General features: G+C 33.7%; 21 non-coding genes across 21 annotated transcripts; 10 read left to right on the top strand and 11 right to left on the bottom strand.

Annotated features, from left to right (window-relative positions):
* Positions 1-600: 600 nt before the first annotated feature.
* Positions 601-672, top strand: TRNAQ-CUG (transfer RNA glutamine (anticodon CUG)). The gene has a single exon. It is a non-coding gene; the product is annotated as a tRNA-Gln (tRNA).
* An 825-nt stretch (positions 673-1,497) lies between these two features.
* On the bottom strand, positions 1,498-1,569 carry TRNAQ-UUG (transfer RNA glutamine (anticodon UUG)). Its single transcript has one exon. It is a non-coding gene; the product is annotated as a tRNA-Gln (tRNA).
* A 1,548-nt stretch (positions 1,570-3,117) lies between these two features.
* On the top strand, positions 3,118-3,189 carry TRNAQ-CUG (transfer RNA glutamine (anticodon CUG)). Its single transcript has one exon. It is a non-coding gene; the product is annotated as a tRNA-Gln (tRNA).
* An 825-nt stretch (positions 3,190-4,014) lies between these two features.
* On the bottom strand, positions 4,015-4,086 carry TRNAQ-UUG (transfer RNA glutamine (anticodon UUG)). Its single transcript has one exon. It is a non-coding gene; the product is annotated as a tRNA-Gln (tRNA).
* A 1,548-nt stretch (positions 4,087-5,634) lies between these two features.
* On the top strand, positions 5,635-5,706 carry TRNAQ-CUG (transfer RNA glutamine (anticodon CUG)). Its single transcript has one exon. It is a non-coding gene; the product is annotated as a tRNA-Gln (tRNA).
* An 825-nt stretch (positions 5,707-6,531) lies between these two features.
* On the bottom strand, positions 6,532-6,603 carry TRNAQ-UUG (transfer RNA glutamine (anticodon UUG)). The gene has a single exon. It is a non-coding gene; the product is annotated as a tRNA-Gln (tRNA).
* Positions 6,604-9,048: 2,445 nt separating this feature from the next.
* On the bottom strand, positions 9,049-9,120 carry TRNAQ-UUG (transfer RNA glutamine (anticodon UUG)). The gene has a single exon. It is a non-coding gene; the product is annotated as a tRNA-Gln (tRNA).
* A 1,548-nt stretch (positions 9,121-10,668) lies between these two features.
* On the top strand, positions 10,669-10,740 carry TRNAQ-CUG (transfer RNA glutamine (anticodon CUG)). Its single transcript has one exon. It is a non-coding gene; the product is annotated as a tRNA-Gln (tRNA).
* Positions 10,741-11,565: 825 nt separating this feature from the next.
* TRNAQ-UUG (transfer RNA glutamine (anticodon UUG)) lies at positions 11,566-11,637 on the bottom strand. The gene has a single exon. It is a non-coding gene; the product is annotated as a tRNA-Gln (tRNA).
* A 1,548-nt stretch (positions 11,638-13,185) lies between these two features.
* On the top strand, positions 13,186-13,257 carry TRNAQ-CUG (transfer RNA glutamine (anticodon CUG)). Its single transcript has one exon. It is a non-coding gene; the product is annotated as a tRNA-Gln (tRNA).
* Positions 13,258-14,082: 825 nt separating this feature from the next.
* TRNAQ-UUG (transfer RNA glutamine (anticodon UUG)) lies at positions 14,083-14,154 on the bottom strand. Its single transcript has one exon. It is a non-coding gene; the product is annotated as a tRNA-Gln (tRNA).
* A 1,548-nt stretch (positions 14,155-15,702) lies between these two features.
* TRNAQ-CUG (transfer RNA glutamine (anticodon CUG)) lies at positions 15,703-15,774 on the top strand. The gene has a single exon. It is a non-coding gene; the product is annotated as a tRNA-Gln (tRNA).
* An 825-nt stretch (positions 15,775-16,599) lies between these two features.
* Positions 16,600-16,671, bottom strand: TRNAQ-UUG (transfer RNA glutamine (anticodon UUG)). Its single transcript has one exon. It is a non-coding gene; the product is annotated as a tRNA-Gln (tRNA).
* Positions 16,672-18,219: 1,548 nt separating this feature from the next.
* TRNAQ-CUG (transfer RNA glutamine (anticodon CUG)) lies at positions 18,220-18,291 on the top strand. Its single transcript has one exon. It is a non-coding gene; the product is annotated as a tRNA-Gln (tRNA).
* Positions 18,292-19,116: 825 nt separating this feature from the next.
* Positions 19,117-19,188, bottom strand: TRNAQ-UUG (transfer RNA glutamine (anticodon UUG)). The gene has a single exon. It is a non-coding gene; the product is annotated as a tRNA-Gln (tRNA).
* A 1,548-nt stretch (positions 19,189-20,736) lies between these two features.
* TRNAQ-CUG (transfer RNA glutamine (anticodon CUG)) lies at positions 20,737-20,808 on the top strand. Its single transcript has one exon. It is a non-coding gene; the product is annotated as a tRNA-Gln (tRNA).
* An 825-nt stretch (positions 20,809-21,633) lies between these two features.
* On the bottom strand, positions 21,634-21,705 carry TRNAQ-UUG (transfer RNA glutamine (anticodon UUG)). Its single transcript has one exon. It is a non-coding gene; the product is annotated as a tRNA-Gln (tRNA).
* A 1,547-nt stretch (positions 21,706-23,252) lies between these two features.
* On the top strand, positions 23,253-23,324 carry TRNAQ-CUG (transfer RNA glutamine (anticodon CUG)). Its single transcript has one exon. It is a non-coding gene; the product is annotated as a tRNA-Gln (tRNA).
* Positions 23,325-24,149: 825 nt separating this feature from the next.
* Positions 24,150-24,221, bottom strand: TRNAQ-UUG (transfer RNA glutamine (anticodon UUG)). Its single transcript has one exon. It is a non-coding gene; the product is annotated as a tRNA-Gln (tRNA).
* A 1,548-nt stretch (positions 24,222-25,769) lies between these two features.
* On the top strand, positions 25,770-25,841 carry TRNAQ-CUG (transfer RNA glutamine (anticodon CUG)). The gene has a single exon. It is a non-coding gene; the product is annotated as a tRNA-Gln (tRNA).
* An 825-nt stretch (positions 25,842-26,666) lies between these two features.
* TRNAQ-UUG (transfer RNA glutamine (anticodon UUG)) lies at positions 26,667-26,738 on the bottom strand. Its single transcript has one exon. It is a non-coding gene; the product is annotated as a tRNA-Gln (tRNA).
* Between the last annotated feature and the right edge of the window lie 521 nt (positions 26,739-27,259).

Raw genomic sequence — 27,259 nt, 5'->3', positions numbered from 1 at the left:
AAAAGTGAGGCTGTGAATCACCCGTCTGAAATGCGTTTGAGAAAATCAGGATATGATTTTATAATGGCTAACTATTTTGTGAAGAAATTTGATGTCAAAGTATTGTAAAGTTTGTATTGATGTAAGTTGTTCAAGCTGATGGACATTTTGAAAGCATTCAATAATTGACTCTTTCAACCTACTGGTGTTGGATTTGAGCTATCAATGAACAAAGATGAAGAAATGGAAAAGCTCAAGAGTAATAAAAAAAGTCCCTCCAAGGTTTCAAATCGGATCATTGGATGCAAAGTCCAAATTGCCAACCATTGCTCTATCGAGCCACCCTTGCAGGAGACAGAGACATTGCTTCAGTAGTCTGGAAATGTAGACTGTTTTATTATGCTACAGGCAAAGATGAACATTGTGATATAACTTTTATATTCAGATAAACATTTGAATATTTAACACTTTTATAGAGAATATAGCTGAAAAGAATCAAATCACATTAAATCTCTATCCACTATGACCATTCAAATGAGATATCTTTTTATCAATATAAGAGAAGGACATCACTGATGCGCTCTCTTTTGTCTCAATGGAAAAGGCACTCTTGTGTGAGAGGGTTCCATGGTGTAATGGTTAGCACTCTGGACTCTGAATCCAGCGATCCGAGTTCAAATCTCGGTGGGACCTACTACAATTATGAGATTCACTGTTTAACTCATTTTTTAGAATTTGGTCTAGAAAAAACCTAATATCAATGTTTTATACTGATGCGTATGAACGCATAAGTATGTATAGATGCATACATAGCTTTATCCATCTAGATAGCTGTTAGACAATATGAACATATCAATTATTCATAAACATAAATATTGAAGCTGAACCTAGAAACTGTTCTTTCACATCCACATTGTAAACATGAGTTTATTTTCCTTTCTCATCTATATGGCCAGTAATGAGATAGTTCATTTTTGCTGATTTCTTAGCTGACAACATGCTGGACTTACACAGTGCATTTCATTGTGAATTTCTTTGAAAGTGAATTTCAGATTCACACCTTTGACATGTCTTTCAAAAGATTCAACTTTATTGGTTGTGGATTTACTGTTGAAAATCAGTGTGTAAAATCTTTGTACGTCTGAATTTCAAGATTATTATTCAAACTGCACATCTTCGGTCCCCGTAATACAAAGTTTGACTCCTCAAGTTTTGTTTTAATGAATGCTTTGCAATTAAAAAGTTCCTTGTTCCCCTTATCAATAACAGTAAGATTTTAAAAAGTAATGTCGTGCATCAAGCCCCTGTGATGAGTTTGAGAAACCAGACTGAGTTTGTAAAATCTCTCATTATTTTGAGCCATTTAGTTTCCAGGTATTGTAAAAATTCTATTATTTGCTCACATCTAGTAAACTTTTAGAGTATAATCAATAAATTAATTTTTCACCCTACCGGTATTAGATATGTGATATTAATGAATACACTTGAAAGAAAATGATTTGGTCAAGAGTCATAAAATGGTCCCACCGAGATTTGAACTCGGATCATTGGATTCAAAGTCCAAAGTGCTAACCATTACACCATGGAACCTCCCATGTGAAAGGAGTGCAAACTGCTGCAGCAATGTGGAAATGTCAAAGTTTTTAACATTCTACTGTCAAAGAGAAACTGAATTGGATTGCTTTCCTATTCTGGTAAACTTTTGCATATTGAACTATGTTGGGGAAGGATGTTGCCCAAAAGACTCAAATAACGTTATAACTCTGTTGAACAGTGGTTTTTATGTGAGATAATATTTTTCAATGAAAGATAAGTTGCCCCCTGAGGCAAATCTCTTCTGTCAAAATGGAAAGCTCACCCTGGTACGGGAGGGTGGATGGTGTCGTGGTTAGCACTCTGGACTCTGAAAACAGGGATCTGAGTACAAATTTCAGTGGGACTTATCTGAACATTACAATTTTCTTTTCCATTCAGTTCTTAGAAGTTTTATTTGGAACAATATCACATTTACTTATAAACATGTAAAAATCAACCTGTACATATGTATCTCTGTATATATAGCTATATGTCTCTGTATATTTATAGGAACATATAAACATATAGATTATAAAAATAAATATAATTAGTGGAGGTGAAAATCATGAACAGTTGTTGCCTCTCAGCATTTGAAACATGAGTTTCTACTTCTTTCTCTTTTATATGTCCTGAAATTGAGATAGTCACTTTTTACTCATTATTGATCCAACAATACAGTTGATGTTTACAAAGCATATCATATGATTTGTGAATAAAGTTCAAAAATGAGAATTTGATCAGTACCTGTCATGCCTCCGACCAAAAGCTTATATTTTACGATTGGAGATCAACTGTTGTAAATCAGCATGAAAAACATTTTCTTTTCACGATTTCCATACTAATATAAAACAACATTTTTACTAGCTGAATGAGATCATCATTTGGGTTCCTCTATGTTTGATTGAAGAAAACTTCTCATTCAAAATGTGCTATTTTCGCCTTATCAATAGCGGGAAAGCTTAAAAAAGTGAGGCTGTGAATCACCCGTCTGAAATGCGTTTGAGAAAATCAGGATATGATTTTATAATGGCTAACTACTTTGTGAAGAAATTTGATGTCAAAGTATTGTAAAGTTTGTATTGATGTAAGTTGTTCAAGCTGATGGACATTTTGAAAGCATTCAATAATTGACTCTTTCAACCTACTGGTGTTGGATTTGAGCTATCAATGAACAAAGATGAAGAAATGGAAAAGCTCAAGAGTAATAAAAAAAGTCCCTCCAAGGTTTCAAATCGGATCATTGGATGCAAAGTCCAAATTGCCAACCATTGCTCTATCGAGCCACCCATGCAGGAGACAGAGACATTGCTTCAGTAGTCTGGAAATGTAGACTGTTTTATTATGCTACAGGCAAAGATGAACATTGTGATATAACTTTTATATTCAGATAAACATTTGAATATTTAACACTTTTATAGAGAATATAGCTGAAAAGAATCAAATCACATTAAATCTCTATCCACTATGACCATTCAAATGAGATATCTTTTTATCAATATAAGAGAAGGACATCACTGATGCGCTCTCTTTTGTCTCAATGGAAAAGGCACTCTTGTGTGAGAGGGTTCCATGGTGTAATGGTTAGCACTCTGGACTCTGAATCCAGCGATCCGAGTTCAAATCTCGGTGGGACCTACTACAATTATGAGATTCACTGTTTAACTCATTTTTTAGAATTTGGTCTAGAAACAACCTAATATCAATGTTTTATACTGATGCGTATGAACGCATAAGTATGTATAGATGCATACATAGCTTTATCCATCTAGATAGCTGCTAGACAATATGAACATATCAATTATTCATAAACATAAATATTGAAGCTGAACCTAGAAACTGTTCTTTCACATCCACATTGTAAACATGAGTTTATTTTCCTTTCTCATCTATATGGCCAGTAATGAGATAGTTCATTTTTGCTGATTTCTTAGCTGACAACATGCTGGACTTACACAGTGCATTTCATTGTGAATTTCTTTGAAAGTGAATTTCAGATTCACACCTTTGACATGTCTTTCAAAAGATTCAACTTTATTGGTTGTGGATTTACTGTTGAAAATCAGTGTGTAAAATCTTTGTACGTCTGAATTTCAAGATTATTATTCAAACTGCACATCTTCGGTCCCCGTAATACAAAGTTTGACTCCTCAAGTTTTGTTTTAATGAATGCTTTGCAATTAAAAAGTTCCTTGTTCCCCTTATCAATAACAGTAAGATTTTAAAAAGTAATGTCGTGCATCAAGCCCCTGTGATGAGTTTGAGAAACCAGAGTGAGTTTGTAAAATCTCTCATTATTTTGAGCCATTTAGTTTCCAGGTATTGTAAAAATTCTATTATTTGCTCACATCTAGTAAACTTTTAGAGTATAATCAATAAATTAATTTTTCACCCTACCGGTATTAGATATGTGATATTAATGAATACACTTGAAAGAAAATGATTTGGTCAAGAGTCATAAAATGGTCCCACCGAGATTTGAACTCGGATCATTGGATTCAAAGTCCAAAGTGCTAACCATTACACCATGGAACCTCCCATGTGAAAGGAGTGCAAACTGCTGCAGCAATGTGGAAATGTCAAAGTTTTTAACATTCTACTGTCAAAGAGAAACTGAATTGGATTGCTTTCCTATTCTGGTAAACTTTTGCATATTGAACTATGTTGGGGAAGGATGTTGCCCAAAAGACTCAAATAACGTTATAACTCTGTTGAACAGTGGTTTTTATGTGAGATAATATTTTTCAATGAAAGATAAGTTGCCCCCTGAGGCAAATCTCTTCTGTCAAAATGGAAAGCTCACCCTGGTACGGGAGGGTGGATGGTGTCGTGGTTAGCACTCTGGACTCTGAAAACAGGGATCTGAGTACAAATTTCAGTGGGACTTATCTGAACATTACAATCTTCTTTTCCATTCAGTTCTTAGAAGTTTTATTTGGAACAATATCACATTTACTTATAAACATGTAAAAATCAACCTGTACATATGTATCTCTGTATATATAGCTATATGTCTCTGTATATTTATAGGAACATATAAACATATAGATTATAAAAATAAATATAATTAGTGGAGGTGAAAATCATGAACAGTTGTTGCCTCTCAGCATTTGAAACATGAGTTTCTACTTCTTTCTCTTTTATATGTCCTGAAATTGAGATAGTCACTTTTTACTCATTATTGATCCAACAATACAGTTGATGTATACAAAGCATATCATATGATTTGTGAATAAAGTTCAAAAATGAGAATTTGATCAGTACCTGTCATGCCTCCGACCAAAAGCTTATATTTTACGATTGGAGATCAACTGTTGTAAATCAGCATGAAAAACATTTTCTTTTCACGATTTCCATACTAATATAAAACAACATTTTTACTAGCTGAATGAGATCATCATTTGGGTTCCTCTATGTTTGATTGAAGAAAACTTCTCATTCAAAATGTGCTATTTTCGCCTTATCAATAGCGGGAAAGCTTAAAAAAGTGAGGCTGTGAATCACCCGTCTGAAATGCGTTTGAGAAAATCAGGATATGATTTTATAATGGCTAACTACTTTGTGAAGAAATTTGATGTCAAAGTATTGTAAAGTTTGTATTGATGTAAGTTGTTCAAGCTGATGGACATTTTGAAAGCATTCAATAATTGACTCTTTCAACCTACTGGTGTTGGATTTGAGCTATCAATGAACAAAGATGAAGAAATGGAAAAGCTCAAGAGTAATAAAAAAAGTCCCTCCAAGGTTTCAAATCGGATCATTGGATGCAAAGTCCAAATTGCCAACCATTGCTCTATCGAGCCACCCTTGCAGGAGACAGAGACATTGCTTCAGTAGTCTGGAAATGTAGACTGTTTTATTATGCTACAGGCAAAGATGAACATTGTGATATAACTTTTATATTCAGATAAACATTTGAATATTTAACACTTTTATAGAGAATATAGCTGAAAAGAATCAAATCACATTAAATCTCTATCCACTATGACCATTCAAATGAGATATCTTTTTATCAATATAAGAGAAGGACATCACTGATGCGCTCTCTTTTGTCTCAATGGAAAAGGCACTCTTGTGTGAGAGGGTTCCATGGTGTAATGGTTAGCACTCTGGACTCTGAATCCAGCGATCCGAGTTCAAATCTCGGTGGGACCTACTACAATTATGAGATTCACTGTTTAACTCATTTTTTAGAATTTGGTCTAGAAAAAACCTAATATCAATGTTTTATACTGATGCGTATGAACGCATAAGTATGTATAGATGCATACATAGCTTTATCCATCTAGATAGCTGCTAGACAATATGAACATATCAATTATTCATAAACATAAATATTGAAGCTGAACCTAGAAACTGTTCTTTCACATCCACATTGTAAACATGAGTTTATTTTCCTTTCTCATCTATATGGCCAGTAATGAGATAGTTCATTTTTGCTGATTTCTTAGCTGACAACATGCTGGACTTACACAGTGCATTTCATTGTGAATTTCTTTGAAAGTGAATTTCAGATTCACACCTTTGACATGTCTTTCAAAAGATTCAACTTTATTGGTTGTGGATTTACTGTTGAAAATCAGTGTGTAAAATCTTTGTACGTCTGAATTTCAAGATTATTATTCAAACTGCACATCTTCGGTCCCCGTAATACAAAGTTTGACTCCTCAAGTTTTGTTTTAATGAATGCTTTGCAATTAAAAAGTTCCTTGTTCCCCTTATCAATAACAGTAAGATTTTAAAAAGTAATGTCGTGCATCAAGCCCCTGTGATGAGTTTGAGAAACCAGAGTGAGTTTGTAAAATCTCTCATTATTTTGAGCCATTTAGTTTCCAGGTATTGTAAAAATTCTATTATTTGCTCACATCTAGTAAACTTTTAGAGTATAATCAATAAATTAATTTTTCACCCTACCGGTATTAGATATGTGATATTAATGAATACACTTGAAAGAAAATGATTTGGTCAAGAGTCATAAAATGGTCCCACCGAGATTTGAACTCGGATCATTGGATTCAAAGTCCAAAGTGCTAACCATTACACCATGGAACCTCCCATGTGAAAGGAGTGCAAACTGCTGCAGCAATGTGGAAATGTCAAAGTTTTTAACATTCTACTGTCAAAGAGAAACTGAATTGGATTGCTTTCCTATTCTGGTAAACTTTTGCATATTGAACTATGTTGGGGAAGGATGTTGCCCAAAAGACTCAAATAACGTTATAACTCTGTTGAACAGTGGTTTTTATGTGAGATAATATTTTTCAATGAAAGATAAGTTGCCCCCTGAGGCAAATCTCTTCTGTCAAAATGGAAAGCTCACCCTGGTACGGGAGGGTGGATGGTGTCGTGGTTAGCACTCTGGACTCTGAAAACAGGGATCTGAGTACAAATTTCAGTGGGACTTATCTGAACATTACAATTTTCTTTTCCATTCAGTTCTTAGAAGTTTTATTTGGAACAATATCACATTTACTTATAAACATGTAAAAATCAACCTGTACATATGTATCTCTGTATATATAGCTATATGTCTCTGTATATTTATAGGAACATATAAACATATAGATTATAAAAATAAATATAATTAGTGGAGGTGAAAATCATGAACAGTTGTTGCCTCTCAGCATTTGAAACATGAGTTTCTACTTCTTTCTCTTTTATATGTCCTGAAATTGAGATAGTCACTTTTTACTCATTATTGATCCAACAATACAGTTGATGTATACAAAGCATATCATATGATTTGTGAATAAAGTTCAAAAATGAGAATTTGATCAGTACCTGTCATGCCTCCGACCAAAAGCTTATATTTTACGATTGGAGATCAACTGTTGTAAATCAGCATGAAAAACATTTTCTTTTCACGATTTCCATACTAATATAAAACAACATTTTTACTAGCTGAATGAGATCATCATTTGGGTTCCTCTATGTTTGATTGAAGAAAACTTCTCATTCAAAATGTGCTATTTTCGCCTTATCAATAGCGGGAAAGCTTAAAAAAGTGAGGCTGTGAATCACCCGTCTGAAATGCGTTTGAGAAAATCAGGATATGATTTTATAATGGCTAACTACTTTGTGAAGAAATTTGATGTCAAAGTATTGTAAAGTTTGTATTGATGTAAGTTGTTCAAGCTGATGGACATTTTGAAAGCATTCAATAATTGACTCTTTCAACCTACTGGTGTTGGATTTGAGCTATCAATGAACAAAGATGAAGAAATGGAAAAGCTCAAGAGTAATAAAAAAAGTCCCTCCAAGGTTTCAAATCGGATCATTGGATGCAAAGTCCAAATTGCCAACCATTGCTCTATCGAGCCACCCTTGCAGGAGACAGAGACATTGCTTCAGTAGTCTGGAAATGTAGACTGTTTTATTATGCTACAGGCAAAGATGAACATTGTGATATAACTTTTATATTCAGATAAACATTTGAATATTTAACACTTTTATAGAGAATATAGCTGAAAAGAATCAAATCACATTAAATCTCTATCCACTATGACCATTCAAATGAGATATCTTTTTATCAATATAAGAGAAGGACATCACTGATGCGCTCTCTTTTGTCTCAATGGAAAAGGCACTCTTGTGTGAGAGGGTTCCATGGTGTAATGGTTAGCACTCTGGACTCTGAATCCAGCGATCCGAGTTCAAATCTTGGTGGGACCTACTACAATTATGAGATTCACTGTTTAACTCATTTTTTAGAATTTGGTCTAGAAAAAACCTAATATCAATGTTTTATACTGATGCGTATGAACGCATAAGTATGTATAGATGCATACATAGCTTTATCCATCTAGATAGCTGTTAGACAATATGAACATATCAATTATTCATAAACATAAATATTGAAGCTGAACCTAGAAACTGTTCTTTCACATCCACATTGTAAACATGAGTTTATTTTCCTTTCTCATCTATATGGCCAGTAATGAGATAGTTCATTTTTGCTGATTTCTTAGCTGACAACATGCTGGACTTACACAGTGCATTTCATTGTGAATTTCTTTGAAAGTGAATTTCAGATTCACACCTTTGACATGTCTTTCAAAAGATTCAACTTTATTGGTTGTGGATTTACTGTTGAAAATCCGTGTGTAAAATCTTTGTACGTCTGAATTTCAAGATTATTATTCAAACTGCACATCTTCGGTCCCCGTAATACAAAGTTTGACTCCTCAAGGTTTGTTTTAATGAATGCTTTGCAATTAAAAAGTTCCTTGTTCCCCTTATCAATAACAGTAAGATTTTAAAAAGTAATGTCGTGCATCAAGCCCCTGTGATGAGTTTGAGAAACCAGAGTGAGTTTGTAAAATCTCTCATTATTTTGAGCCATTTAGTTTCCAGGTATTGTAAAAATTCTATTATTTGCTCACATCTAGTAAACTTTTAGAGTATAATCAATAAATTAATTTTTCACCCTACCGGTATTAGATATGTGATATTAATGAATACACTTGAAAGAAAATGATTTGGTCAAGAGTCATAAAATGGTCCCACCGAGATTTGAACTCGGATCATTGGATTCAAAGTCCAAAGTGCTAACCATTACACCATGGAACCTCCCATGTGAAAGGAGTGCAAACTGCTGCAGCAATGTGGAAATGTCAAAGTTTTTAACATTCTACTGTCAAAGAGAAACTGAATTGGATTGCTTTCCTATTCTGGTAAACTTTTGCATATTGAACTATGTTGGGGAAGGATGTTGCCCAAAAGACTCAAATAACGTTATAACTCTGTTGAACAGTGGTTTTTATGTGAGATAATATTTTTCAATGAAAGATAAGTTGCCCCCTGAGGCAAATCTCTTCTGTCAAAATGGAAAGCTCACCCTGGTACGGGAGGGTGGATGGTGTCGTGGTTAGCACTCTGGACTCTGAAAACAGGGATCTGAGTACAAATTTCAGTGGGACTTATCTGAACATTACAATTTTCTTTTCCATTCAGTTCTTAGAAGTTTTATTTGGAACAATATCACATTTACTTATAAACATGTAAAAATCAACCTGTACATATGTATCTCTGTATATATAGCTATATGTCTCTGTATATTTATAGGAACATATAAACATATAGATTATAAAAATAAATATAATTAGTGGAGGTGAAAATCATGAACAGTTGTTGCCTCTCAGCATTTGAAACATGAGTTTCTACTTCTTTCTCTTTTATATGTCCTGAAATTGAGATAGTCACTTTTTACTCATTATTGATCCAACAATACAGTTGATGTATACAAAGCATATCATATGATTTGTGAATAAAGTTCAAAAATGAGAATTTGATCAGTACCTGTCATGCCTCCGACCAAAAGCTTATATTTTACGATTGGAGATCAACTGTTGTAAATCAGCATGAAAAACATTTTCTTTTCACGATTTCCATACTAATATAAAACAACATTTTTACTAGCTGAATGAGATCATCATTTGGGTTCCTCTATGTTTGATTGAAGAAAACTTCTCATTCAAAATGTGCTATTTTCGCCTTATCAATAGCGGGAAAGCTTAAAAAAGTGAGGCTGTGAATCACCCGTCTGAAATGCGTTTGAGAAAATCAGGATATGATTTTATAATGGCTAACTACTTTGTGAAGAAATTTGATGTCAAAGTATTGTAAAGTTTGTATTGATGTAAGTTGTTCAAGCTGATGGACATTTTGAAAGCATTCAATAATTGACTCTTTCAACCTACTGGTGTTGGATTTGAGCTATCAATGAACAAAGATGAAGAAATGGAAAAGCTCAAGAGTAATAAAAAAAGTCCCTCCAAGGTTTCAAATCGGATCATTGGATGCAAAGTCCAAATTGCCAACCATTGCTCTATCGAGCCACCCATGCAGGAGACAGAGACATTGCTTCAGTAGTCTGGAAATGTAGACTGTTTTATTATGCTACAGGCAAAGATGAACATTGTGATATAACTTTTATATTCAGATAAACATTTGAATATTTAACACTTTTATAGAGAATATAGCTGAAAAGAATCAAATCACATTAAATCTCTATCCACTATGACCATTCAAATGAGATATCTTTTTATCAATATAAGAGAAGGACATCACTGATGCGCTCTCTTTTGTCTCAATGGAAAAGGCACTCTTGTGTGAGAGGGTTCCATGGTGTAATGGTTAGCACTCTGGACTCTGAATCCAGCGATCCGAGTTCAAATCTCGGTGGGACCTACTACAATTATGAGATTCACTGTTTAACTCATTTTTTAGAATTTGGTCTAGAAAAAACCTAATATCAATGTTTTATACTGATGCGTATGAACGCATAAGTATGTATAGATGCATACATAGCTTTATCCATCTAGATAGCTGCTAGACAATATGAACATATCAATTATTCATAAACATAAATATTGAAGCTGAACCTAGAAACTGTTCTTTCACATCCACATTGTAAACATGAGTTTATTTTCCTTTCTCATCTATATGGCCAGTAATGAGATAGTTCATTTTTGCTGATTTCTTAGCTGACAACATGCTGGACTTACACAGTGCATTTCATTGTGAATTTCTTTGAAAGTGAATTTCAGATTCACACCTTTGACATGTCTTTCAAAAGATTCAACTTTATTGGTTGTGGATTTACTGTTGAAAATCAGTGTGTAAAATCTTTGTACGTCTGAATTTCAAGATTATTATTCAAACTGCACATCTTCGGTCCCCGTAATACAAAGTTTGACTCCTCAAGTTTTGTTTTAATGAATGCTTTGCAATTAAAAAGTTCCTTGTTCCCCTTATCAATAACAGTAAGATTTTAAAAAGTAATGTCGTGCATCAAGCCCCTGTGATGAGTTTGAGAAACCAGACTGAGTTTGTAAAATCTCTCATTATTTTGAGCCATTTAGTTTCCAGGTATTGTAAAAATTCTATTATTTGCTCACATCTAGTAAACTTTTAGAGTATAATCAATAAATTAATTTTTCACCCTACCGGTATTAGATATGTGATATTAATGAATACACTTGAAAGAAAATGATTTGGTCAAGAGTCATAAAATGGTCCCACCGAGATTTGAACTCGGATCATTGGATTCAAAGTCCAAAGTGCTAACCATTACACCATGGAACCTCCCATGTGAAAGGAGTGCAAACTGCTGCAGCAATGTGGAAATGTCAAAGTTTTTAACATTCTACTGTCAAAGAGAAACTGAATTGGATTGCTTTCCTATTCTGGTAAACTTTTGCATATTGAACTATGTTGGGGAAGGATGTTGCCCAAAAGACTCAAATAACGTTATAACTCTGTTGAACAGTGGTTTTTATGTGAGATAATATTTTTCAATGAAAGATAAGTTGCCCCCTGAGGCAAATCTCTTCTGTCAAAATGGAAAGCTCACCCTGGTACGGGAGGGTGGATGGTGTCGTGGTTAGCACTCTGGACTCTGAAAACAGGGATCTGAGTACAAATTTCAGTGGGAATTATCTGAACATTACAATTTTCTTTTCCATTCAGTTCTTAGAAGTTTTATTTGGAACAATATCACATTTACTTATAAACATGTAAAAATCAACCTGTACATATGTATCTCTGTATATATAGCTATATGTCTCTGTATATTTATAGGAACATATAAACATATAGATTATAAAAATAAATATAATTAGTGGAGGTGAAAATCATGAACAGTTGTTGCCTCTCAGCATTTGAAACATGAGTTTCTACTTCTTTCTCTTTTATATGTCTTGAAATTGAGATAGTCACTTTTTACTCATTATTGATCCAACAATACAGTTGATGTATACAAAGCATATCATATGATTTGTGAATAAAGTTCAAAAATGAGAATTTGATCAGTACCTGTCATGCCTCCGACCAAAAGCTTATATTTTACGATTGGAGATCAACTGTTGTAAATCAGCATGAAAAACATTTTCTTTTCACGATTTCCATACTAATATAAAACAACATTTTTACTAGCTGAATGAGATCATCATTTGGGTTCCTCTATGTTTGATTGAAGAAAACTTCTCATTCAAAATGTGCTATTTTCGCCTTATCAATAGCGGGAAAGCTTAAAAAAGTGAGGCTGTGAATCACCCGTCTGAAATGCGTTTGAGAAAATCAGGATATGATTTTATAATGGCTAACTACTTTGTGAAGAAATTTGATGTCAAAGTATTGTAAAGTTTGTATTGATGTAAGTTGTTCAAGCTGATGGACATTTTGAAAGCATTCAATAATTGACTCTTTCAACCTACTGGTGTTGGATTTGAGCTATCAATGAACAAAGATGAAGAAATGGAAAAGCTCAAGAGTAATAAAAAAAGTCCCTCCAAGGTTTCAAATCGGATCATTGGATGCAAAGTCCAAATTGCCAACCATTGCTCTATCGAGCCACCCATGCAGGAGACAGAGACATTGCTTCAGTAGTCTGGAAATGTAGACTGTTTTATTATGCTACAGGCAAAGATGAACATTGTGATATAACTTTTATATTCAGATAAACATTTGAATATTTAACACTTTTATAGAGAATATAGCTGAAAAGAATCAAATCACATTAAATCTCTATCCACTATGACCATTCAAATGAGATATCTTTTTATCAATATAAGAGAAGGACATCACTGATGCGCTCTCTTTTGTCTCAATGGAAAAGGCACTCTTGTGTGAGAGGGTTCCATGGTGTAATGGTTAGCACTCTGGACTCTGAATCCAGCGATCCGAGTTCAAATCTCGGTGGGACCTACTACAATTATGAGATTCACTGTTTAACTCATTTTTTAGAATTTGGTCTAGAAAAAACCTAATATCAATGTTTTATACTGATGCGTATGAACGCATAAGTATGTATAGATGCATACATAGCTTTATCCATCTAGATAGCTGCTAGACAATATGAACATATCAATTATTCATAAACATAAATATTGAAGCTGAACCTAGAAACTGTTCTTTCACATCCACATTGTAAACATGAGTTTATTTTCCTTTCTCATCTATATGGCCAGTAATGAGATAGTTCATTTTTGCTGATTTCTTAGCTGACAACATGCTGGACTTACACAGTGCATTTCATTGTGAATTTCTTTGAAAGTGAATTTCAGATTCACACCTTTGACATGTCTTTCAAAAGATTCAACTTTATTGGTTGTGGATTTACTGTTGAAAATCAGTGTGTAAAATCTTTGTACGTCTGAATTTCAAGATTATTATTCAAACTGCACATCTTCGGTCCCCGTAATACAAAGTTTGACTCCTCAAGTTTTGTTTTAATGAATGCTTTGCAATTAAAAAGTTCCTTGTTCCCCTTATCAATAACAGTAAGATTTTAAAAAGTAATGTTGTGCATCAAGCCCCTGTGATGAGTTTGAGAAACCAGAGTGAGTTTGTAAAATCTCTCATTATTTTGAGCCATTTAGTTTCCAGGTATTGTAAAAATTCTATTATTTGCTCACATCTAGTAAACTTTTAGAGTATAATCAATAAATAAATTTTTCACCCTACCGGTATTAGATATGTGATATTAATGAATACACTTGAAAGAAAATGATTTGGTCAAGAGTCATAAAATGGTCCCACCGAGATTTGAACTCGGATCATTGGATTCAAAGTCCAAAGTGCTAACCATTACACCATGGAACCTCCCATGTGAAAGGAGTGCAAACTGCTGCAGCAATGTGGAAATGTCAAAGTTTTTAACATTCTACTGTCAAAGAGAAACTGAATTGGATTGCTTTCCTATTCTGGTAAACTTTTGCATATTGAACTATGTTGGGGAAGGATGTTGCCCAAAAGACTCAAATAACGTTATAACTCTGTTGAACAGTGGTTTTTATGTGAGATAATATTTTTCAATGAAAGATAAGTTGCCCCCTGAGGCAAATCTCTTCTGTCAAAATGGAAAGCTCACCCTGGTACGGGAGGGTGGATGGTGTCGTGGTTAGCACTCTGGACTCTGAAAACAGGGATCTGAGTACAAATTTCAGTGGGACTTATCTGAACATTACAATTTTCTTTTCCATTCAGTTCTTAGAAGTTTTATTTGGAACAATATCACATTTACTTATAAACATGTAAAAATGAACCTGTACATATGTATCTCTGTATATATAGCTATATGTCTCTGTATATTTATAGGAACATATAAACATATAGATTATAAAAATAAATATAATTAGTGGAGGTGAAAATCATGAACAGTTGTTGCCTCTCAGCATTTGAAACATGAGTTTCTACTTCTTTCTCTTTTATATGTCCTGAAATTGAGATAGTCACTTTTTACTCATTATTGATCCAACAATACAGTTGATGTATACAAAGCATATCATATGATTTGTGAATAAAGTTCAAAAATGAGAATTTGATCAGTACCTGTCATGCCTCCGACCAAAAGCTTATATTTTACGATTGGAGATCAACTGTTGTAAATCAGCATGAAAAACATTTTCTTTTCACGATTTCCATACTAATATAAAACAACATTTTTACTAGCTGAATGAGATCATCATTTGGGTTCCTCTATGTTTGATTGAAGAAAACTTCTCATTCAAAATGTGCTATTTTCGCCTTATCAATAGCGGGAAAGCTTAAAAAAGTGAGGCTGTGAATCACCCGTCTGAAATGCGTTTGAGAAAATCAGGATATGATTTTATAATGGCTAACTACTTTGTGAAGAAATTTGATGTCAAAGTATTGTAAAGTTTGTATTGATGTAAGTTGTTCAAGCTGATGGACATTTTGAAAGCATTCAATAATTGACTCTTTCAACCTACTGGTGTTGGATTTGAGCTATCAATGAACAAAGATGAAGAAATGGAAAAGCTCAAGAGTAATAAAAAAAGTCCCTCCAAGGTTTCAAATCGGATTATTGGATGCAAAGTCCAAATTGCCAACCATTGCTCTATCGATCCACCCATGCAGGAGACAGAGACATTGCTTCAGTAGTCTGGAAATGTAGACTGTTTTATTATGCTACAGGCAAAGATGAACATTGTGATATAACTTTTATATTCAGATAAACATTTGAATATTTAACACTTTTATAGAGAATATAGCTGAAAAGAATCAAATCACATTAAATCTCTATCCACTATGACCATTCAAATGAGATATCTTTTTATCAATATAAGAGAAGGACATCACTGATGCGCTCTCTTTTGTCTCAATGGAAAAGGCACTCTTGTGTGAGAGGGTTCCATGGTGTAATGGTTAGCACTCTGGACTCTGAATCCAGCGATCCGAGTTCAAATCTCGGTGGGACCTACTACAATTATGAGATTCACTGTTTAACTCATTTTTTAGAATTTGGTCTAGAAAAAACCTAATATCAATGTTTTATACTGATGCGTATGAACGCATAAGTATGTATAGATGCATACATAGCTTTATCCATCTAGATAGCTGCTAGACAATATGAACATATCAATTATTCATAAACATAAATATTGAAGCTGAACCTAGAAACTGTTCTTTCACATCCACATTGTAAACATGAGTTTATTTTCCTTTCTCATCTATATGGCCAGTAATGAGATAGTTCATTTTTGCTGATTTCTTAGCTGACAACATGCTGGACTTACACAGTGCATTTCATTGTGAATTTCTTTGAAAGTGAATTTCAGATTCACACCTTTGACATGTCTTTCAAAAGATTCAACTTTATTGGTTGTGGATTTACTGTTGAAAATCAGTGTGTAAAATCTTTGTACGTCTGAATTTCAAGATTATTATTCAAACTGCACATCTTCGGTCCCCGTAATACAAAGTTTGACTCCTCAAGTTTTGTTTTAATGAATGCTTTGCAATTAAAAAGTTCCTTGTTCCCCTTATCAATAACAGTAAGATTTTAAAAAGTAATGTCGTGCATCAAGCCCCTGTGATGAGTTTGAGAGACCAGAGTGAGTTTGTAAAATCTCTCATTATTTTGAGCCATTTAGTTTCCAGGTATTGTAAAAATTCTATTATTTGCTCACATCTAGTAAACTTTTAGAGTATAATCAATAAATTAATTTTTCACCCTACCGGTATTAGATATGTGATATTAATGAATACACTTGAAAGAAAATGATTTGGTCAAGAGTCATAAAATGGTCCCACCGAGATTTGAACTCGGATCATTGGATTCAAAGTCCAAAGTGCTAACCATTACACCATGGAACCTCCCATGTGAAAGCAGTGCAAACTGCTGCAGCAATGTGGAAATGTCAAAGTTTTTAACATTCTACTGTCAAAGAGAAACTGAATTGGATTGCTTTCCTATTCTGGTAAACTTTTGCATATTGAACTATGTTGGGGAAGGATGTTGCCCAAAAGACTCAAATAACGTTATAACTCTGTTGAACAGTGGTTTTTATGTGAGATAATATTTTTCAATGAAAGATAAGTTGCCCCCTGAGGCAAATCTCTTCTGTCAAAATGGAAAGCTCACCCTGGTACGGGAGGGTGGATGGTGTCGTGGTTAGCACTCTGGACTCTGAAAACAGGGATCTGAGTACAAATTTCAGTGGGACTTATCTGAACATTACAATTTTCTTTTCCATTCAGTTCTTAGAAGTTTTATTTGGAACAATATCACATTTACTTATAAACATGTAAAAATGAACCTGTACATATGTATCTCTGTATATATAGCTATATGTCTCTGTATATTTATAGGAACATATAAACATATAGATTATAAAAATAAATATAATTAGTGGAGGTGAAAATCATGAACAGTTGTTGCCTCTCAGCATTTGAAACATGAGTTTCTACTTCTTTCTCTTTTATATGTCCTGAAATTGAGATAGTCACTTTTTACTCATTATTGATCCAACAATACAGTTGATGTATACAAAGCATATCATATGATTTGTGAATAAAGTTCAAAAATGAGAATTTGATCAGTACCTGTCATGCCTCCGACCAAAAGCTTATATTTTACGATTGGAGATCAACTGTTGTAAATCAGCATGAAAAACATTTTCTTTTCACGATTCCCATACTAATATAAAACAACATTTTTACTAGCTGAATGAGATCATCATTTGGGTTCCTCTATGTTTGATTGAAGAAAACTTCTCATTCAAAATGTGCTATTTTCGCCTTATCAATAGCGGGAAAGCTTAAAAAAGTGAGGCTGTGAATCACCCGTCGGAAATGCGTTTGAGAAAATCAGGATATGATTTTATAATGGCTAACTACTTTGTGAAGAAATTTGATGTCAAAGTATTGTAAAGTTTGTATTGATGTAAGTTGTTCAAGCTGATGGACATTTTGAAAGCATTCAATAATTGACTCTTTCAACCTACTGGTGTTGGATTTGAGCTATCAATGAACAAAGATGAAGAAATGGAAAAGCTCAAGAGTAATAAAAAAAGTCCCTCCAAGGTTTCAAATCGGATTATTGGATGCAAAGTCCAAATTGCCAACCATTGCTCTATCGATCCACCCATGCAGGAGACAGAGACATTGCTTCAGTAGTCTGGAAATGTAGACTGTTTTATTATGCTACAGGCAAAGATGAACATTGTGATATAACTTTTATATTCAGATAAACATTTGAATATTTAACACTTTTATAGAGAATATAGCTGAAAAGAATCAAATCACATTAAATCTCTATCCACTATGACCATTCAAATGAGATATCTTTTTATCAATATAAGAGAAGGACATCACTGATGCGCTCTCTTTTGTCTCAATGGAAAAGGCACTCTTGTGTGAGAGGGTTCCATGGTGTAATGGTTAGCACTCTGGACTCTGAATCCAGCGATCCGAGTTCAAATCTCGGTGGGACCTACTACAATTATGAGATTCACTGTTTAACTCATTTTTTAGAATTTGGTCTAGAAAAAACCTAATATCAATGTTTTATACTGATGCGTATGAACGCATAAGTATGTATAGATGCATACATAGCTTTATCCATCTAGATAGCTGCTAGACAATATGAACATATCAATTATTCATAAACATAAATATTGAAGCTGAACCTAGAAACTGTTCTTTCACATCCACATTGTAAACATGAGTTTATTTTCCTTTCTCATCTATATGGCCAGTAATGAGATAGTTCATTTTTGCTGATTTCTTAGCTGACAACATGCTGGACTTACACAGTGCATTTCATTGTGAATTTCTTTGAAAGTGAATTTCAGATTCACACCTTTGACATGTCTTTCAAAAGATTCAACTTTATTGGTTGTGGATTTACTGTTGAAAATCAGTGTGTAAAATCTTTGTACGTCTGAATTTCAAGATTATTATTCAAACTGCACATCTTCGGTCCCCGTAATACAAAGTTTGACTCCTCAAGTTTTGTTTTAATGAATGCTTTGCAATTAAAAAGTTCCTTGTTCCCCTTATCAATAACAGTAAGATTTTAAAAAGTAATGTTGTGCATCAAGCCCCTGTGATGAGTTTGAGAAACCAGAGTGAGTTTGTAAAATCTCTCATTATTTTGAGCCATTTAGTTTCCAGGTATTGTAAAAATTCTATTATTTGCTCACATCTAGTAAACTTTTAGAGTATAATCAATAAATAAATTTTTCACCCTACCGGTATTAGATATGTGATATTAATGAATACACTTGAAAGAAAATGATTTGGTCAAGAGTCATAAAATGGTCCCACCGAGATTTGAACTCGGATCATTGGATTCAAAGTCCAAAGTGCTAACCATTACACCATGGAACCTCCCATGTGAAAGGAGTGCAAACTGCTGCAGCAATGTGGAAATGTCAAAGTTTTTAACATTCTACTGTCAAAGAGAAACTGAATTGGATTGCTTTCCTATTCTGGTAAACTTTTGCATATTGAACTATGTTGGGGAAGGATGTTGCCCAAAAGACTCAAATAACGTTATAACTCTGTTGAACAGTGGTTTTTATGTGAGATAATATTTTTCAATGAAAGATAAGTTGCCCCCTGAGGCAAATCTCTTCTGTCAAAATGGAAAGCTCACCCTGGTACGGGAGGGTGGATGGTGTCGTGGTTAGCACTCTGGACTCTGAAAACAGGGATCTGAGTACAAATTTCAGTGGGACTTATCTGAACATTACAATTTTCTTTTCCATTCAGTTCTTAGAAGTTTTATTTGGAACAATATCACATTTACTTATAAACATGTAAAAATGAACCTGTACATATGTATCTCTGTATATATAGCTATATGTCTCTGTATATTTATAGGAACATATAAACATATAGATTATAAAAATAAATATAATTAGTGGAGGTGAAAATCATGAACAGTTGTAGCCTCTCAGCATTTGAAACATGAGTTTCTACTTCTTTCTCTTTTATATGTCCTGAAATTGAGATAGTCACTTTTTACTCATTATTGATCCAACAATACAGTTGATGTATACAAAGCATATCATATGATTTGTGAATAAAGTTCAAAAATGAGAATTTGATCAGTACCTGTCATGCCTCCGACCAAAAGCTTATATTTTACGATTGGAGATCAACTGTTGTAAATCAGCATGAAAAACATTTTCTTTTCACGATTTCCATACTAATATAAAACAACATTTTTACTAGCTGAATGAGATCATCATTTGGGTTCCTCTATGTTTGATTGAAGAAAACTTCTCATTCAAAATGTGCTATTTTCGCCTTATCAATAGCGGGAAAGCTTAAAAAAGTGAGGCTGTGAATCACCCGTCTGAAATGCGTTTGAGAAAATCAGGATATGATTTTATAATGGCTAACTACTTTGTGAAGAAATTTGATGTCAAAGTATTGTAAAGTTTGTATTGATGTAAGTTGTTCAAGCTGATGGACATTTTGAAAGCATTCAATAATTGACTCTTTCAACCTACTGGTGTTGGATTTGAGCTATCAATGAACAAAGATGAAGAAATGGAAAAGCTCAAGAGTAATAAAAAAAGTCCCTCCAAGGTTTCAAATCGGATCATTGGATGCAAAGTCCAAATTGCCAACCATTGCTCTATCGAGCCACCCATGCAGGAGACAGAGACATTGCTTCAGTAGTCTGGAAATGTAGACTGTTTTATTATGCTACAGGCAAAGATGAACATTGTGATATAACTTTTATATTCAGATAAACATTTGAATATTTAACACTTTTATAGAGAATATAGCTGAAAAGAATCAAATCACATTAAATCTCTATCCACTATGACCATTCAAATGAGATATCTTTTTATCAATATAAGAGAAGGACATCACTGATGCGCTCTCTTTTGTCTCAATGGAAAAGGCACTCTTGTGTGAGAGGGTTCCATGGTGTAATGGTTAGCACTCTGGACTCTGAATCCAGCGATCCGAGTTCAAATCTCGGTGGGACCTACTACAATTATGAGATTCACTGTTTAACTCATTTTTTAGAATTTGGTCTAGAAAAAACCTAATATCAATGTTTTATACTGATGCGTATGAACGCATAAGTATGTATAGATGCATACATAGCTTTATCCATCTAGATAGCTGCTAGACAATATGAACATATCAATTATTCATAAACATAAATATTGAAGCTGAACCTAGAAACTGTTCTTTCACATCCACATTGTAAACATGAGTTTATTTTCCTTTCTCATCTATATGGCCAGTAATGAGATAGTTCATTTTTGCTGATTTCTTAGCTGACAACATGCTGGACTTACACAGTGCATTTCATTGTGAATTTCTTTGAAAGTGAATTTCAGATTCACACCTTTGACATGTCTTTCAAAAGATTCAACTTTATTGGTTGTGGATTTACTGTTGAAAATCAGTGTGTAAAATCTTTGTACGTCTGAATTTCAAGATTATTATTCAAACTGCACATCTTCGGTCCCCGTAATACAAAGTTTGACTCCTCAAGTTTTGTTTTAATGAATGCTTTGCAATTAAAAAGTTCCTTGTTCCCCTTATCAATAACAGTAAGATTTTAAAAAGTAATGTCGTGCATCAAGCCCCTGTGATGAGTTTGAGAGACCAGAGTGAGTTTGTAAAATCTCTCATTATTTTGAGCCATTTAGTTTCCAGGTATTGTAAAAATTCTATTATTTGCTCACATCTAGTAAACTTTTAGAGTATAATCAATAAATTAATTTTTCACCCTACCGGTATTAGATATGTGATATTAATGAATACACTTGAAAGAAAATGATTTGGTCAAGAGTCATAAAATGGTCCCACCGAGATTTGAACTCGGATCATTGGATTCAAAGTCCAAAGTGCTAACCATTACACCATGGAACCTCCCATGTGAAAGCAGTGCAAACTGCTGCAGCAATGTGGAAATGTCAAAGTTTTTAACATTCTACTGTCAAAGAGAAACTGAATTGGATTGCTTTCCTATTCTGGTAAACTTTTGCATATTGAACTATGTTGGGGAAGGATGTTGCCCAAAAGACTCAAATAACGTTATAACTCTGTTGAACAGTGGTTTTTATGTGAGATAATATTTTTCAATGAAAGATAAGTTGCCCCTGAGGCAAATCTCTTCTGTCAAAATGGAAAGCTCACCCTGGTACGGGAGGGTGGATGGTGTCGTGGTTAGCACTCTGGACTCTGAAAACAGGGATCTGAGTACAAATTTCAGTGGGACTTATCTGAACATTACAATTTTCTTTTCCATTCAGTTCTTAGAAGTTTTATTTGGAACAATATCACATTTACTTATAAACATGTAAAAATGAACCTGTACATATGTATCTCTGTATATATAGCTATATGTCTCTGTATATTTATAGGAACATATAAACATATAGATTATAAAAATAAATATAATTAGTGGAGGTGAAAATCATGAACAGTTGTTGCCTCTCAGCATTTGAAACATGAGTTTCTACTTCTTTCTCTTTTATATGTCCTGAAATTGAGATAGTCACTTTTTACTCATTATTGATCCAACAATACAGTTGATGTATACAAAGCATATCATATGATTTGTGAATAAAGTTCAAAAATGAGAATTTGATCAGTACCTGTCATGCCTCCGACCAAAAGCTTATATTTTACGATTGGAGATCAACTGTTGTAAATCAGCATGAAAAACATTTTCTTTTCACGATTCCCATACTAATATAAAACAACATTTTTACTAGCTGAATGAGATCATCATTTGGGTTCCTCTATGTTTGATTGAAGAAAACTTCTCATTCAAAATGTGCTATTTTCGCCTTATCAATAGCGGGAAAGCTTAAAAAAGTGAGGCTGTGAATCACCCGTCTGAAATGCGTTTGAGAAAATCAGGATATGATTTTATAATGGCTAACTACTTTGTGAAGAAATTTGATGTCAAAGTATTGTAAAGTTTGTATTGATGTAAGTTGTTCAAGCTGATGGACATTTTGAAAGCATTCAATAATTGACTCTTTCAACCTACTGGTGTTGGATTTGAGCTATCAATGAACAAAGATGAAGAAATGGAAAAGCTCAAGAGTAATAAAAAAAGTCCCTCCAAGGTTTCAAATCGGATTATTGGATGCAAAGTCCAAATTGCCAACCATTGCTCTATCGATCCACCCATGCAGGAGACAGAGACATTGCTTCAGTAGTCTGGAAATGTAGACTGTTTTATTATGCTACAGGCAAAGATGAACATTGTGATATAACTTTTATATTCAGATAAACATTTGAATATTTAACACTTTTATAGAGAATATAGCTGAAAAGAATCAAATCACATTAAATCTCTATCCACTATGACCATTCAAATGAGATATCTTTTTATCAATATAAGAGAAGGACATCACTGATGCGCTCTCTTTTGTCTCAATGGAAAAGGCACTCTTGTGTGAGAGGGTTCCATGGTGTAATGGTTAGCACTCTGGACTCTGAATCCAGCGATCCGAGTTCAAATCTCGGTGGGACCTACTACAATTATGAGATTCACTGTTTAACTCATTTTTTAGAATTTGGTCTAGAAAAAACCTAATATCAATGTTTTATACTGATGCGTATGAACGCATAAGTATGTATAGATGCATACATAGCTTTATCCATCTAGATAGCTGCTAGACAATATGAACATATCAATTATTCATAAACATAAATATTGAAGCTGAACCTAGAAACTGTTCTTTCACATCCACATTGTAAACATGAGTTTATTTTCCTTTCTCATCTATATGGCCAGTAATGAGATAGTTCATTTTTGCTGATTTCTTAGCTGACAACATGCTGGACTTACACAGTGCATTTCATTGTGAATTTCTTTGAAAGTGAATTTCAGATTCACACCTTTGACATGTCTTTCAAAAGATTCAACTTTATTGGTTGTGGATTTACTGTTGAAAATCAGTGTGTAAAATCTTTGTACGTCTGAATTTCAAGATTATTATTCAAACTGCACATCTTCGGTCCCCGTAATACAAAGTTTGACTCCTCAAGTTTTGTTTTAATGAATGCTTTGCAATTAAAAAGTTCCTTGTTCCCCTTATCAATAACAGTAAGATTTTAAAAAGTAATGTTGTGCATCAAGCCCCTGTGATGAGTTTGAGAAACCAGAGTGAGTTTGTAAAATCTCTCATTATTTTGAGCCATTTAGTTTCCAGGTATTGTAAAAATTCTATTATTTGCTCACATCTAGTAAACTTTTAGAGTATAATCAATAAATAAATTTTTCACCCTACCGGTATTAGATATGTGATATTAATGAATACACTTGAAAGAAAATGATTTGGTCAAGAGTCATAAAATGGTCCCACCGAGATTTGAACTCGGATCATTGGATTCAAAGTCCAAAGTGCTAACCATTACACCATGGAACCTCCCATGTGAAAGGAGTGCAAACTGCTGCAGCAATGTGGAAATGTCAAAGTTTTTAACATTCTACTGTCAAAGAGAAACTGAATTGGATTGCTTTCCTATTCTGGTAAACTTTTGCATATTGAACTATGTTGGGGAAGGATGTTGCCCAAAAGACTCAAATAACGTTATAACTCTGTTGAACAGTGGTTTTTATGTGAGATAATATTTTTCAATGAAAGATAAGTTGCCCCCTGAGGCAAATCTCTTCTGTCAAAATGGAAAGCTCACCCTGGTACGGGAGGGTGGATGGTGTCGTGGTTAGCACTCTGGACTCTGAAAACAGGGATCTGAGTACAAATTTCAGTGGGACTTATCTGAACATTACAATTTTCTTTTCCATTCAGTTCTTAGAAGTTTTATTTGGAACAATATCACATTTACTTATAAACATGTAAAAATGAACCTGTACATATGTATCTCTGTATATATAGCTATATGTCTCTGTATATTTATAGGAACATATAAACATATAGATTATAAAAATAAATATAATTAGTGGAGGTGAAAATCATGAACAGTTGTTGCCTCTCAGCATTTGAAACATGAGTTTCTACTTCTTTCTCTTTTATATGTCCTGAAATTGAGATAGTCACTTTTTACTCATTATTGATCCAACAATACAGTTGATGTATACAAAGCATATCATATGATTTGTGAATAAAGTTCAAAAATGAGAATTTGATCAGTACCTGTCATGCCTCCGACCAAAAGCTTATATTTTACGATTGGAGATCAACTGTTGTAAATCAGCATGAAAAACATTTTCTTTTCACGATTTCCATACTAATATAAAACAACATTTTTACTAGCTGAATGAGATCATCATTTGGGTTCCTCTATGTTTGATTGAAGAAAACTTCTCATTCAAAATGTGCTATTTTCGCCTTATCAATAGCGGGAAAGCTTAAAAAAGTGAGGCTGTGAATCACCCGTCTGAAATGCGTTTGAGAAAATCAGGATATGATTTTATAATGGCTAACTACTTTGTGAAGAAATTTGATGTCAAAGTATTGTAAAGTTTGTATTGATGTAAGTTGTTCAAGCTGATGGACATTTTGAAAGCATTCAATAATTGACTCTTTCAACCTACTGGTGTTGGATTTGAGCTATCAATGAACAAAGATGAAGAAATGGAAAAGCTCAAGAGTAATAAAAAAAGTCCCTCCAAGGTTTCAAATCGGATCATTGGATGCAAAGTCCAAATTGCCAACCATTGCTCTATCGAGCCACCCATGCAGGAGACAGAGACATTGCTTCAGTAGTCTGGAAATGTAGACTGTTTTATTATGCTACAGGCAAAGATGAACATTGTGATATAACTTTTATATTCAGATAAACATTTGAATATTTAACACTTTTATAGAGAATATAGCTGAAAAGAATCAAATCACATTAAATCTCTATCCACTATGACCATTCAAATGAGATATCTTTTTATCAATATAAGAGAAGGACATCACTGATGCGCTCTCTTTTGTCTCAATGGAAAAGGCACTCTTGTGTGAGAGGGTTCCATGGTGTAATGGTTAGCACTCTGGACTCTGAATCCAGCGATCCGAGTTCAAATCTCGGTGGGACCTACTACAATTATGAGATTCACTGTTTAACTCATTTTTTAGAATTTGGTCTAGAAAAAACCTAATATCAATGTTTTATACTGATGCGTATGAACGCATAAGTATGTATAGATGCATACATAGCTTTATCCATCTAGATAGCTGTTAGACAATATGAACATATCAATTATTCATAAACATAAATATTGATGCTGAACCTAGAAACTGTTCTTTCACATCCACATTGTAAACATGAGTTTATTTTCCTTTCTCATCTATATGGCCAGTAATGAGATAGTTCATTTTTGCTGATTTCTTAGCTGACAACATGCTGGACTTACACAGTGCATTTCATTGTGAATTTCTTTGAAAGTGAATTTCAGATTCACACCTTTGACATGTCTTTCAAAAGATTCAACTTTATTGGTTGTGGATTTACTGTTGAAAATCAGTGTGTAAAATCTTTGTACGTCTGAATTTCAAGATTATTATTCAAACTGCACATCTTCGGTCCCCGTAATACAAAGTTTGACTCCTCAAGTTTTGTTTTAATGAATGCTTTGCAATTAAAAAGTTCCTTGTTCCCCTTATCAATAACAGTAAGATTTTAAAAAGTAATGTCGTGCATCAAGCCCCTGTGATGAGTTTGAGAAACCAGAGTGAGTTTGTAAAATCTCTCATTATTTTGAGCCATTTAGTTTCCAGGTATTGTAAAAATTCTATTATTTGCTCACATCTAGTAAACTTTTAGAGTATAATCAATAAATTAATGTTTCACCCTACCGGTATTAGATATGTGATATTAATGAATACACTTGAAAGAAAATGATTTGGTCAAGAGTCATAAAATGGTCCCACCGAGATTTGAACTCGGATCATTGGATTCAAAGTCCAAAGTGCTAACCATTACACCATGGAACCTCCCATGTGAAAGGAGTGCAAACTGCTGCAGCAATGTGGAAATGTCAAAGTTTTTAATATTCTACTGTCAAAGAGAAACTGAATTGGATTGCTTTCCTATTCTGGTAAACTTTTGCATATTGAACTATGTTGGGGAAGGATGTTGCCCAAAAGACTCAAATAACGTTATAACTCTGTTGAACAGTGGTTTTTATGTGAGATAATATTTTTCAATGAAAGATAAGTTGCCCCCTGAGGCAAATCTCTTCTGTCAAAATGGAAAGCTCACCCTGGTACGGGAGGGTGGATGGTGTCGTGGTTAGCACTCTGGACTCTGAAAACAGGGATCTGAGTACAAATTTCAGTGGGACTTATCTGAACATTACAATTTTCTTTTCCATTCAGTTCTTAGAAGTTTTATTTGGATCCATATCACATTTACTTATAAACATGTAAAAATCAACCTGTACATATGTATCTCTGTATATATAGCTATATGTCTCTGTATATTTATAGGAACATATAAACATATAGATTATAAA

Source organism: Triturus cristatus, chromosome 5_2 (genome assembly GCF_964204655.1).
Source record: "Triturus cristatus chromosome 5_2, aTriCri1.1, whole genome shotgun sequence".
Taxonomy (NCBI): domain Eukaryota; kingdom Metazoa; phylum Chordata; class Amphibia; order Caudata; family Salamandridae; genus Triturus; species Triturus cristatus.
The sequence above is the reverse complement of the archived record's forward strand: the minus strand, read 5'-3'. Positions and strand labels throughout refer to the sequence as shown.